Genomic DNA, 13,160 nt, shown 5'->3' on the forward strand with positions numbered 1-13,160 from the left:
TGACTACATGCCACGCTCATGATGCGCTGGCGGCCGTTTCACTGCCTTTCCTTATACCAAATTTGGTATTACGGGACGTGAATAGATGACGAAGATATGTGACTGGTGCAAACATGATAAACATGAGATGCCTGTCATGTAACAAGATGACTACATGCTACACTCATGAAGCGCTCACGGCAGATTCGATAGCTTCACATGTACCAAACTCGGTATTACGCGACGTGAACGGACGACATAGGTAATTGACACATACAAACATGATTATCATGACATGCGTGTCATGTAACAACATGACTACCTGCCACACTCGTGATGCGCTCACGGCCGTTTCGCTAGCTTCACATATGCCAATTTTGGTATTACCTCAAGTTAATGGATGGTGAAGGTATGTGACAGGTGCAAACATGGTAATGAAGAGATGCGTGTCATGTAAGAACATGACTACGTGGCCCACTCAAGGCGCCAAAACACTTCATCGTGAACGGGCACGCGTGTGCGCCGGCGTTCGTTTCATCTCGTCACACTGGCGATGCCACGCCAGGCGCCGATCTGCATGGCATATAATCGCAGGCACACGCCGCAGTGAGGTGGTATGACGCATGCGCGTTTGAGCGCGCCCGGCGTCCTTCCGTCACGAAGCTACGCAGACGCACTGCTGTCTAGGTAACGTCGTAGGCGCGAAATGCAGCATGTCACATTTCGAGCCGGTTGCCGCCGGGCCTCGCCGACAGACGCTGGTCGCGCTTAGTGTCAGGCTATAGATGGTTGTGGTAAAAAACATTTATTTCAGAAAAAGTCTACTAGAGAGCGCCGACGTGGCCCATCGGCGTGCTAGAGTGGCCAGACCCTATTCCGGGACGCCAGTGGAGCTGGAAGCTGCCCGTGCGCGCTCCACCGAGGAGCGTTGCGCAGCCAAGGTAGAGCAGCCGAGCAGGTGCTCCTCCCAAGCCCCTCTAGTTGGGATAGGAAAAGCGGATGAGAAAGGGACGGGATTAACGGGGCACGATGCTACGACGTGATATGTGTCGGCGAGGACATGACAGGTCGAGCAGGTGCCATTGATTTCCGCCAAAAAGTGCCTGGCGACCGCTGGACTGATAAAGGTGTTCTTCTGCAGGTGGCGTAGCAGTTGTTCGTCCGCTTTCTCCAAACCGCGTGCGAGGTCCGGGTAGAGGCTGCGCGAAGCCCGGTAATAAGCCAAAATTTTGCGAAAGCGCGTCAGGTTGGTATTGCCAGATTCCGTCTCGGGACATGGAGGGGCAACGGCCCGGACAGGAGAAGCGCGGGCAGTGGCATTTGCCGCCTCGTTGCCGGGCAGGCCCGAGTGGCCTGGGGTCCAGACTATACGAATGGGATGAGGGTTAAAGCGCCAAGAGGCTGCCTGTAGTAGGCTAGCTGCCAGCGGGGCAATGGAACCCTGAAGGTACTGTGAACAGGCCGAGCGCGAGCACGTCAGGAAGGTGCGTGAGGCAGGGCGAGAGGCGGCCAAAGCTATGGCAACCTCTTCAGCGTGCGTTACTGTGTCTGCTCGAAAGGAGAGGCCATCGACGTGTTTGCCCTCTGTAATCACGGCAGCCGTGAAGTGACGCGAGGGGGAGGAACCCAAGACGTCCACGTAGAAAACACCAGGACGATCGGAGTGTCGCGTATGAAGGGCCGCGGCGCGTGCTAGTCTACGGCCAGGATGGAGGTCGGGGTTCATGTTACGGGGTAGAGGTTCCACCCATAGCTTTTGACGCCAGAGCTCTGGTACCGGCTGCAGAGGGTCTTAGTCAGATATCGGGTTAAGGCCAAGTCTGTGTAGAAGACGGCGCCCTGAAGGCGTCTGCGACAGTCAATTGATTTGGTTAACAAGATGAGTTTCGCGCATCTCTGCAAAGGTGTTGTGTACCCCCAGAGCCACGAATCGGCTGTTGGAAGTTGCAATAGGTAGGCCAGAGCGCGTTTGTATACTGAACGGAGAAGGACGTCCAGCTGGTGCTCGTGTCGACGACGCTGGCGAAGGTAAGGCAAGGCCTAGAGGACGCGACTGGTCACAAACGCGTGAGCCAATCGGAGGGACTGAGACCCGCGGAAGCCGCCGCGCTTGGTAGAAACTCGCCGTATCATGTGGCTCACCTGTTCGCTGGTGCGTCTGAGGCCTGTTATTGTGCCCTTTGGGTCCAAGGACGATGTGAGGTTAAGGCCAAGAACCCGAATATTTTGCACTGATGGAACGGGCTCGGGCGGAAGAAAAATTTGAGGTGAGGTGGTGGTAGCGGAGAGACTGAAAGAAGAGGCGATTTAGTTAGAGAGCACTCCAGGCCGCAAGAACCGGCGTAGGTGTCCACTAGAAGGGCAGCCTTTTGCAGGCGTTCTTCGATTTGCGATAAGGAGCCGGGGTTGGTCCAGATTGTGATATCGTCCGCATATAGTGCGTGTTGTAGTCCCTCAACCTGGCTTAGAAGAGAGGGGAGGTTCATCATCGCCAGCTTTAAAAGCAGAGGAGACAGGACTGCCCCTTGAGGTGTGCCCCGCGTGCCTAATAAGTACGGGCCGTGTTCGGTAGAATTAAGGCAAATGAAGGCGGTGCGATGTGATAGAAAGGCGCGAATGTTGTTTAAAGTCTTCTGCCCGCAGTTTGTGGTAGACAGGTTAGTGAGTATAGTGCTGTGTTTGACGTTGTCGAACGCCCCGTGGAGATCGAGAACGAGCACGGCTTTATCGTTATGGCGCATAGTAGTCGGCTCTATGATATCGTGTTGAAGCTGGAGCAGGACGTCTTGCGCCGACAGATGCGGGCGAAAGCCAAAGATCGTGTCGGCAAAGGTTCTCCTGGCCTCCAAGTAGGCGGAAAGGTGTTCGCGAACCATGGTGTTCATGAGTTTGCCTGCGCAAGACGTAAGTGAGATGGGTCTCAGTGCCTTGATACTAACGGACTTTGCCGATTTGGGTATGAATGTCACGACCGATGTGGTCCATTTCGTTGGAAGTGGAGAGCCGTCCCATATCGAATTTATAAGGTGGAGTAGCGAGAGGTGTGCTTGGTCGGGAAGATTTGCCAGGAGCGATAATGTGATTCCGTTGCGTCCAGGGGCCGTGCCCCGTCGCATTTTCGTGAGTGCAAATCGTAAATCGGAAAGCGTGTATGGGGCGTCGAGGTCGGTGTTAGGGCGCCGGAATACGTATATGCTGGGCCTGCGGGATCAATTGTGCAGCAGATGTAGCGGTCACGAAGTTCTCGCGCTAGTTCATCCATAGTGCCCTGAAAGGCATGCAGATCACGGTGGAGCTGGCGTTGCGTTTCTCCCCTGGTGGTGGAGGGATCGAGAAGGCTTCTAAAAAGTCGCCACGCACTCTTAGAGCTCATCTGGTTTGCAGCCTTCGAACAGGTGTCTGTCCAGTTAGCATCGGAAAGTTGTGCAGAGTATGCGGCCGCCTCTGCAGTGAGCGCCTCAATGCAAGTGCGAAGTTTCCGATTAATCCAGCACCTTACGAGCCCGCGGCGAGCGTGCCAAAGATGTAGGAGGTGTAGATCAATTGCAGGAGTGAAATTAGAGGTTGCAAAGGTGCGAGTGTTCGCTTGTTTCATATGGAGGGCGTATGATGCCCACGCTGCATATTCGGTCGAGGAGAGGATGGCGGGGAATGGTTGCATTCTGAACTGAGTCCAATCGGTGAGACGGGCTTGGCCCCAGTGTTGGCGCATTTTCTGCCGCGGTGTGAACGAAATGCGGAGTAAAAAGTGATCGCTGCCTAGGGTTTCGCCTAAATTTTCCCATGTAGCATCGCGGATGTGACGGGTGAGGGAGAGGTCGGGGCATGTGTCTCGCATGACCGAGTTGCCGGAACGTGTGGGTTGTGCCGGATCGGTAAGAAGCGTGAGGCTCCGCGAGGAAATGAGCTCCTTGAGCTCTCTGCCCCGGGCCTTCTCGTAGTGGTAGCCCCAGTGAGGGCTGGGGGCATTAAAGTCTCCGACAATCACCAGTGGTTGTCGGGCCGCTATACGCAGCACCCGATGGAAGAGATGCGCAAACGAAGCCCTCGCAAGGCAAGGGGGACAGTGCACGTTTAAGATATGTATTGATGGTTGGCCCCTCCACTGAGACAGCACTGATATCATGCAGTAGTCGTAAGGAAGATCCAGATCGAGGTCAATCTGTATCGCCGTGTAAGCTTTATGCACGAGGAGGCATGTGGTGGTGCCGCCTGCATAGGAGCAGTATCCAGAAAGGGATGGAGCAGGGCCAGATTCTTGGAGCGCCAAGACGGCCGGCTGAGAGCCAGTGAGCTGTAGAAAAGGGAAAGATGTGAACGCTTTCGCCTGTTCCCGAAGCCTCCAGGGTTCCACTGTATGATCTCGAATTTAGACGCAATGTTTGAACGGGACGTACGATTGGTAGCCATCGTGACTGTCTTAGGTTTTATATTTGGTCCTCCATGTCCCGCTCAGAATCCTCAGAGGCAGGGAGGGGCACGAAGGCCAAATTGTCTGACGGTGGGGTGGGGGTAGCCACCTTACGACGACGCCGTGGAGCTGCAACCTCACTGCTCACCGAGCAGGAGCGGGAACGCGATGCCTTGGGTTGAAACTGGGTGATTGCCCAGGCTTGAATAGCCTGGGTAACGTCTACTAGTATGCGTTGGACAGAGAAGCTAGTGAGGAGGTGATTAATCGAAGCTTCGACGTGCGTAAGGCGTTCCTCTATGCGCGGGGCGCGCTCCTCGCTAGGGAGAGTTTGGTTAGCGGGCAAGAGAACCTGAGGTGCCCCAGGAGCCTCAAGAGCTTCTGGAGTAGATGCGGCACCGGTTCCGAGTGCTGGAGTACACATGGCTGCTTGAACCGGCGGTTTAATGGGCGTGGACTTAGCGCGAGGGCTAAGCTTGGACGTAGCTGGCGTAGCCACCTGGGCAAAGAAGGCAATACCGGATGGCCTTGCAGTACACTGTTGTTGGGGTTGAAGTCGCTTCTTTAAGAGTTCGAGTTGTTTAGTTAAAAGAGAATTTTGCTTTTCAAGTGCCGCAACTTGCTGGCGAAGGGCCGCAAGTTCGTGAGGAGGAGGATCGACAGAAGGGGGTGAGAGAGGCTTAGAAGCAGCATTCCCTTCCCAACTGCTCACCTGAGGTACCGCCGCTGGTGCTTCGAGTGGTGGGAATGCCTGAGTGTCAGCGTGGAGTGGTGGAGCCGACTGATGCAGGTTGGTGCCGCTGTCTGGCTGTGACGAACATGAGGTGGTCCCTCGAGGAGATGTTGAGGGCTGCTTGCGTTTCCGATATTTTGCCGTGCAGCCACTTGTCCCTGTCTCTTGGGCGCCTTGGCAGAGGAGGCACTTGGGGTGGCAGTCGTGGGCATTGAGACCTGCAGGTGCGGGGGTTCCACATTTGGCACACGGGGTTGGAGCGGGGTGAGGACACTGAGGTGATCAATGACCGATGGTACCGCACTTGGTGCGAACAGAGACCGTTCTTTTGTAGGCGCAAATATACGTCGCCACGCAGTGGTAGAAGAAGAAGCGGGGTAACTTCGTGCCCTCGAAAGTCACCACCGCCGCCGCGGAATCTCCGAGTTTGCAGACCGGGAGGATAGTACCTCGAGGCCAATGCAGTTCTGACTTTATCTTCTCCGGGCTTTCAGCAGGGTTTATGTTGATGATGCCCTTGCATGTATCCCCTGGTGCCTTGGCGTGGCCCCGAACGGGCAGCGGCTGATCCCCCACTTGCAGCTGGAAGTCCCCTAGGAGTCGCTGTGCCATAGGCAAAATGGTGGTGCTACAGACCAAGTTGTTTTGTTCTCAGATCGGCCATACTTGAATTTGCGTGGTGGTCCGGTCGCCAAGGTAGCTGCGGATGGCGTCGCTCGCGCGATCGGCCGGGACGAATGTGCGTAGCTCGCAGGGAACGCGAGGTTTCACTACCACGATGTAGTCGTCGCGAGAGAGCGAGGAGTTTGACGCGGACGCCACTTGCGTTGCTTCGCTGGCTGCGAGGAGGGAGCAGAGGTAGGCACACCACCGGAGGGATGGCGCGCCAGCGTTCCTTGCAAGGCTGGGGAATGGCGGCCCACTGTGTCGTCTCGTTGTTGTTGAGACGCAGACTTCGATTTCGATTTCGCTTGCTTGCGCTGCCACAGTCTCACCGTGTCGTCGAGGTATTCGTCTTCTGATGGCATAGTGTTTACGGAGGATGGGTAAGATCATAGCCCGTAACCACGTTAGCGGCCGCCATCGCCGGCTTGAGAGCCCTTAGCGAGGCGGCGTTGTAGCCGGGAGTGAAGGACGTCCCTCAAGTTGTCAAAACTGGACCCACCTGGACGAAGGTGATGTCTAGGCGAAGCGGAGAACTTGGCGGTGACGATAAACCCAAGGTTCAGGGGTACCAGGAACGATGTCCGCAGAAATAGCAGAAAACCTACGGAGGCGATGTGGAGTGCGTCCTTCACCATCGAGCGCTCGCAGCGCTCCCTTCCTCCCCCCCCCCCCCCTCAGACTATAGAGTGCTCGCGTTTTGCTAGCGTGGGCAAGCGTCAACGTTTCGTGCGCTCACTGCCGTTTCGCTTGCTTCACATATACCTAGTTTGGCATTACGGTACGTGAAGGGACGACGAAGGTTGTGACACGTCCAAACATGATAATCATGATATTCGTGTCATGTGAAACATTGCTACATGCTACGCTCATAGCGTGCTCGCGGCAGTTTCACTAGCTGCACATATAGCAAATTCGAAATCAGGTGACGTGGATAGATGACGAAGGTGACTTACACGTACAAACGTGATAATCATGACATGAAAGTCACGTACGGCATCACTTACCTGCGCCTCATATTGCTGTGCTGATTTTAAAGTTACATATCAAGCTTTCTCATTCGTGCTTCACATATCAGCGAATCCCACTGTACGTAGAATCTGCCAATTTTCAAAGCATGCAATGTATGCGACCGTGGTCATTGGATAGCATGACCGGCATCTCTTGTCGTGGACTCTGAAGTCATGGCTTTTCTGTTGGGTGTTCCTCAAAGCGTTGGCGCTGTTTTTACATCCAAGCATGAACCACCAACTAGCCCAACTTTCGCTTCTAGTGCTACCCACTATGGGGCCGTGAAACGGACATGAGTTTCACTTGTGTTGACGGAACTGTTTTTATTTGTCTTCTGATAATGCGTATTTTTTCGACGTCGTTCCCGAGACGGAAATGTGCCACTGCAGTCTTGGTGGACGCCTGCATAAAGCACTTTTGTGTAAGAAAAAAAAAGAATAGTAGTAGCACGCCAGGAAATGGGACAAGCGAACACCAGACATATAGTGCTTTTTTTCATTCTTTTCATTCTTCATTTCCTTCTATTTTCCTTTCCTTCATTCTTTTTTTTTCTCACTGTGGATCCGATGACGATGAAGAATTATGGCTGAAGCAGATATGCGCCACAGTTAACAGGTGATCAAGAGCAAACTTTTGTAGTGGCTTGGACTACTGAACGACCCAATTATTACGTAATTTGCATTGTGTGGCGCTTTGTTTGTATGTTTAGAAAAAAAGATGTTTAACAATTTCGAGTACTTTGCATGTAAGGGTGTTTCAAGCACAGGCGTGGCTCTGCAGAGGATTCTTTCTGTGTTACTTCTTCAAGTGACCGGGCCCCCTAAAATAAGTCTCTGGATCTGCCACTGTTTTGTGCCCATACATAATACTATAGATTATCTATCATTAGGTCCAATCTTGTGATTTGCCAAGATCATTGAAGTAGTAACATAAGCTTCATTTGAAGGGGTATTTTTAGTAGAAAATAAAACAAATAGAGAATACATAGAGAAAGTACAAAAACTCGGGTTAAAAGCCGCTATTGTCACGTATTGGCTACGCACGTGTAATCGTTTCCGAATTCGCTAGGTTTCGACAATTTCTCTGGACGTATTTACTACTTCCGCCAATGCAGAAGTGTTAGTCTTCACAAAATCACGCCAATGTACACAAATTGCATAGTAATTTGACCCCCCCCCCACCGAAAAAAAAGAAAACAGAAATAATCACAGATGGCAAACACGAACGCTGGTCGCGGAGATTTGGACTTCAGTGTTTCAGCACAAAAGCAAGATACGAGTTGTAGTCACCTTTTACTCGGGTAGGAAGTAGGCCGCGATATAAATCACACGGCAGAGCAAGGATTTGTGCTCTAAATACCCTGAATAAGAACGTCTTTCATAGAGGAGCACACAGTTCATATTTCGTTCATATTTTACAGCAGAGCTGCAAATTGCACTCTCCTTGGTTTCTCGGCGTCCATTCACGTCCACGTCAGCTCCTTCAAGACGTTCAATTGTTATCATGAGGTCACGTATCGCCAAAAGGGGCCCTGAAGCACTGTTTCAAGTTTACCCATTGAATGACTTCACTGGAAGGCTTTGTTGCCTGACGAATTTAACGCCAGAAAATTTTTAAGAATCCGTCCAGTACGAGTGGAGTTACAAAGATTTATCCCACGCTGCGAATGCATTCTCTTTTCTCTCGTCCCGGCGAAAGTGCTGGAAGCTGAGTAGAGAGGGATGGCGGGGGTCAGGAAAATACGTCACTTGCGCCTCGTGACCTCCACCACTGTTTTTCCTTTTCGAATGCACAGCTTTTACAGAATGATCGCGCGCGCACGCACAGACAAGTCGCGACCTCCGGCGGTGATCTCTGTACTTACCAATCGCACAATGTTCAAATCAGCCAATGGCTGATAGATGGGCTTGCTACGAGAGATTTTGGAGCGTCTCCTGTCACTTCTCAAGAGAAGAGAAAGCAATTCTTAGCTGACTTTGATCATTTATTGTGAATTTCAGGCTGCGTGCTGCGCTATAATTTTTGACTCGCGTGGTGTCGGGAGCCTCTACTACCGATCGGCAGCGTTTTCTGACCATGATCGAAAAGTGTTGCAGGGCCCCTTTAAATTGGTGACGTTATCACTACGTATTCGAGGTATCATACGTTGACATCGCTGATACGTCACATCGCCTGAAGACGTCATCAATCGACGCCGTCAATCAGTCAAAAATGTGCCGATTTCGCTGACAGTGCAAGATCTCGCGAGATACCGAAAGCTTCATGCAGTGAAGCAGTACGCCTTTCGCAGGCGTGTCGTCACATCAGTCGAGTATAAGAGCCAGCTCAGCGCCATCGCACGGGCAAGTAAGAGTCCACCGCGCACTTCGAGAATGCCTCAAGAGAAGTGCCATTACGAAGAACCACCTCGTAGTGGGGTGACAGTTTCAATAGACGTCATAAATCGTGCAAGGATGATTATGTGTAGATCAAGCTGTCCGATTTAACTGCTTTAACAAATATTCTAGCGCGAAAATTATCAGCGTACCTTGGTACACTTGTTGCGACGATAGTCGCAGGCCATACATAGTACGAGGATGCATTTTTCACGGACGTTTTTGCCTGCTTTCTGTACCAAGGGCCGAGAATACCAGACCTATGTATGGGCAAGAACCAATCGCACGGAAAAAAAAGTCTTGAAAGAAAACTACAATAGCAAGTGCTCGTGAATAATTATTTTTAGGATATCAGTACGATTTGTTGAGTCTATTAAAATGACATTTAAAAAGCGTCAGGAGTTACTTTGGCTTTATTTACAGCAAGAAGCGCGACGCTGCCCTGTCACAAAGCCGCCATAATCCGCGATGGATGGCTTCCGAGTTGCGCGCCATGTTTGAGCTGCCACGGCAGAGTCTCATCGCATTTTTTTCTCGGTGGTGCCCGCGGCCTGCTTGGAATCACTCAAACCAGCCAGGTAGGGGTGTGTGGCGGCACCTTTGGCCGAGATCCTCTCACGAGGGCTGTAGATAAGCATCTTTAGAAGCAGATCTACCGCCTCACAGTCAGCCTCGGGAAGCAGCTCAGTCACGATGTTCTTTCTGCACATCGGAAAGGTCGGGTTGTAGTTTGGTAGCTGCGTCACTTCTGGCCACGTGTCCACCGTCGGCGTACCCAGGACGCGAAAGATTCGGAACAGTTGGTCGATCTCCGAATTCCCGCGAAAGAGAGTTTTCCCGGTGAGCAGCTCGAAGAAGATGCACCCGATGCTCCACACGTCAACCGGAGTCGAGTAATGACTGGCCCCCAGGAGAATCTCCGGCGCCCGGTACCAGAGGGTGAGCACCTCGTGGGTGTAGGCGCGCATGGGCAGCGTGAAGGCACGCACAAGCCGAAGTCGGCCACCTTGAGACCGCCCTTGTCGTCGATAAGCACGTTGGCTGGCTTTAGGTCGCGGTGCAGAACTCGCCTTTTGTGGCAGAAGAGGATGGCGTCTACCAGCTGACCGAGGTACTTCTTGACGATGGCGCCATCCAGGGTTTTGTTCTTGGGCTGAGCATCCAAGAACTTCCTAAGGTCCATGGTCATGTGCTCGAAGATCAAGTATATAGACTTGGACGGTGACATGATGACTTCTATGAGACGCACGATGTTCTCGTGCGTTAGCTCCTTGAGAAGGCTCACCTCTCGTATAGTCGTCATCGGCACGCCTTCCTCTGCGCAATCGACTTGAATCTTTTTGATGGCCACCATCTTGTTGGTCCCCTTGCACTTTGCCTTGTAAACGACGCCGTACGTGCCTTCTCCAATCTTCTCTATCATGACGTAGTTCTTCATCCTGTCTTCGCTAGTATCGGATGCCATGTCTGCAGAACTTGCGACGGTACGCGCAGATTCTTGATCCAGCGAGCAGTAAGCGGCCGCCGAGAACCGTTGGAACAATACCGGTACGCGTGGCAGCTCGTGACGTCTGACCGCGCGCTTTGCCTGCTCGCGAAGGGACGCGTTTTTCCTCTTTCCTTTATCGGTGTTCCTTCCACGTGTATGTTGCGAACAATTGCCTAAATTTTAGTTTAGTTTTCTATAGGATTGTAGTACGGACTTCAAGAAAACCAGCGTGCGAAAAGTGGGGACAGGGGCAAGAAGAAAAAGATGACGAAAGAGGAGATGGTGAAAGTATGAATTGAGGTCAATGTTACAATAATCTTATTACTTGGCGGCACTTAATTAGGTTGCTGCAAAGAGTATGTATGCTCTACTGTGTTTGACTTCATCAAAGCAACGAAAATATTACCATGTTAGTATATCCTTACTTTTTCATACTCTTAATAAATAATTCGTAGTTATTTCTATCAAGAAACTAAGATGGTTTGGCCGCTTCCTCTGTAAGCAGTTTCGTTTATTTGAAGTTTTATCTTTAAAATAATTATTGCAGATTGGTTTTAGTTTCATTACTTTAAGCATCCTACCGCCTGGTTCTTGGCCAACCCCTCTTTGTGGGTGAGCGCCATTCATAATAGGTCATCATCATCACCATCATGACATTTAACAGGCTCATTTTCTGGCAAACGTCCCCTTATTACGCAGATTTTCTCAGTGTCGTTGGCAAACGTTATTATAACAGATTGCTTCTTTGAGTGTTCTCCCTTAGGTGCGCCTAATTTGTCAAGTGCCCACGTCAGTATATTTTTTTAGAAAAATATGGAATTATACTCTTAAAAGAAAAAAATGAATAATAATTACAAGGCTACGATGTCAAGTCCCGACACTGAACTTTATACAATTCGTTCTGTGGCAGACGGTTTTTTTTTTAAGAAAGCCGGGAAGAGGTCGAAGACGAGGACCACGCAGGACGCACGTCCACTACCACCCCGACTGACAATAAGACGCGAATTATGGACGCGAGTGTTGAAATCTTGAAAAGCCTGCAATGCAAGTCGCAACGCATTCGGCCGGACCTGGCAGGCAATTCGACGTTTCACTACGATAATGTGCCAGCCAACAGTGCCTTCGTCGTCACCGACTAGTAGGCAGGAAGGGGTGCCACCTACGATACCCAAAGCCCACATACAGCGTGGACTTGGTTACCCTCAACAGTTAGAACGCAGACCTCAGGTGCCCTCTTCTGTGTTGAACAGCGTCGCCGTCACCGTCAGTGGCGTAAACGGTACACATAATGAAATAAAAGAGCAAAATGGCCAGGATATAAATGGATTCGAAACCGGGCCCCTCTACTTAGCATTCAAATACGAAATCACAGAGCCACGCTGTTGCTTGAAATTCGTTCGCGAAAAGACACCGGCATCCTGACGGGCACGGAATCAGATCAACCTGTAGTAATATGTCCTGAAAGAAGAGTAAAATTACGAGCAGTACCAGCACATTGAGAATCGTGCAACCAGTGTGTGGTTCGAAACTTCTCGGCCGCTGCAAAGAGGTCAGCCATAATTCTTCATTATCGTCAGTCGGATACAGCGTCGACAAAGTGCGCATATTGTCGTACAGATTGTCGTAGCCAGTGCATATTGGCGTAGCCAGTGCTGCCCAAGTTCCAAAGTTATAATATGACGCAGCCAATAGCTTGCGGAAAGCCAAACTTCAAACACAGATGACCTTGTCCTAACATAAAGCCGCGCTTAGAATTCAGATTAGGCAGTAGCTTAAGCGTGTTTTTTTTTCTACGCCTCAAAACACTTCTTAATATCAAGCATTCTGGGACAGTGGACGGACTCAATGTAGCTCGCAGTGCAGTATTAAAAGCCATTTCAGTAAGTACTACCGGAACTCAATTGGCAGCCGGATTTCTTCCTGGAACCGATGTAATCGACGCTAAAGGAGACTGTTTTGAAGATTTGTAAATACTGGTAACAAGCAATTCAGTGAATAATTTTTAGTGACATTGCTGACATAACTTTCAGAACAGACCCTGTACGCGTAATAATGATAAATCAACATTTTGTTTTTTCAACAATCATAGCTTATGAGAAACAAAGAAACATAGAGATCAAAAACAGATAGGTTAACCACGGCAATTAGCAAGTAGGCTGCTTTTTATAGTAAATTGGGCAACCGCAGAGAAACCAAGGAGACGAGGAAATAAATGAAAATTCGCCCACGCCCTATTAGTCCTTTGTTCACCGGCCGTGGCACAATACTCGGGACGCAAAAGCATCTACTCAAGGAGAGATACCAAGAGACTAAACACGGAGAGGCTACCAGTATTGTGCTCTTGGGTCATAGGTCTTGCACGCATATGTAACGAAACGTCCGACTACAATACCATACAAGGGCATGCAAGGCCAACGAACTTTCGCGGCTTAAAGCACTCGGAGAGAAAACAGAGTCTCAAACTGATATTGAATTTCACTCATGCACTGGCAGGTGTCC

General features: G+C 50.8%; 1 protein-coding gene and 1 pseudogene across 1 annotated transcript in view; one reads left to right on the forward strand and one right to left on the reverse strand.

The window, feature by feature from the left end:
• LOC119174269 (uncharacterized) overlaps positions 1 to 13,160 on the forward strand; it is a 237,661-nt gene that overhangs the window by 182,852 nt on the left and 41,649 nt on the right. The window lies entirely within an intron of this gene.
• On the reverse strand, positions 9,691 to 10,731 carry LOC142784663 (cyclin-dependent kinase 1 pseudogene; annotated as a pseudogene).

The sequence above is a fragment of the Rhipicephalus microplus genome, unplaced genomic scaffold (assembly GCF_043290135.1).
Source record: "Rhipicephalus microplus isolate Deutch F79 unplaced genomic scaffold, USDA_Rmic scaffold_15, whole genome shotgun sequence".
Lineage (NCBI taxonomy): Eukaryota > Metazoa > Arthropoda > Arachnida > Ixodida > Ixodidae > Rhipicephalus > Rhipicephalus microplus.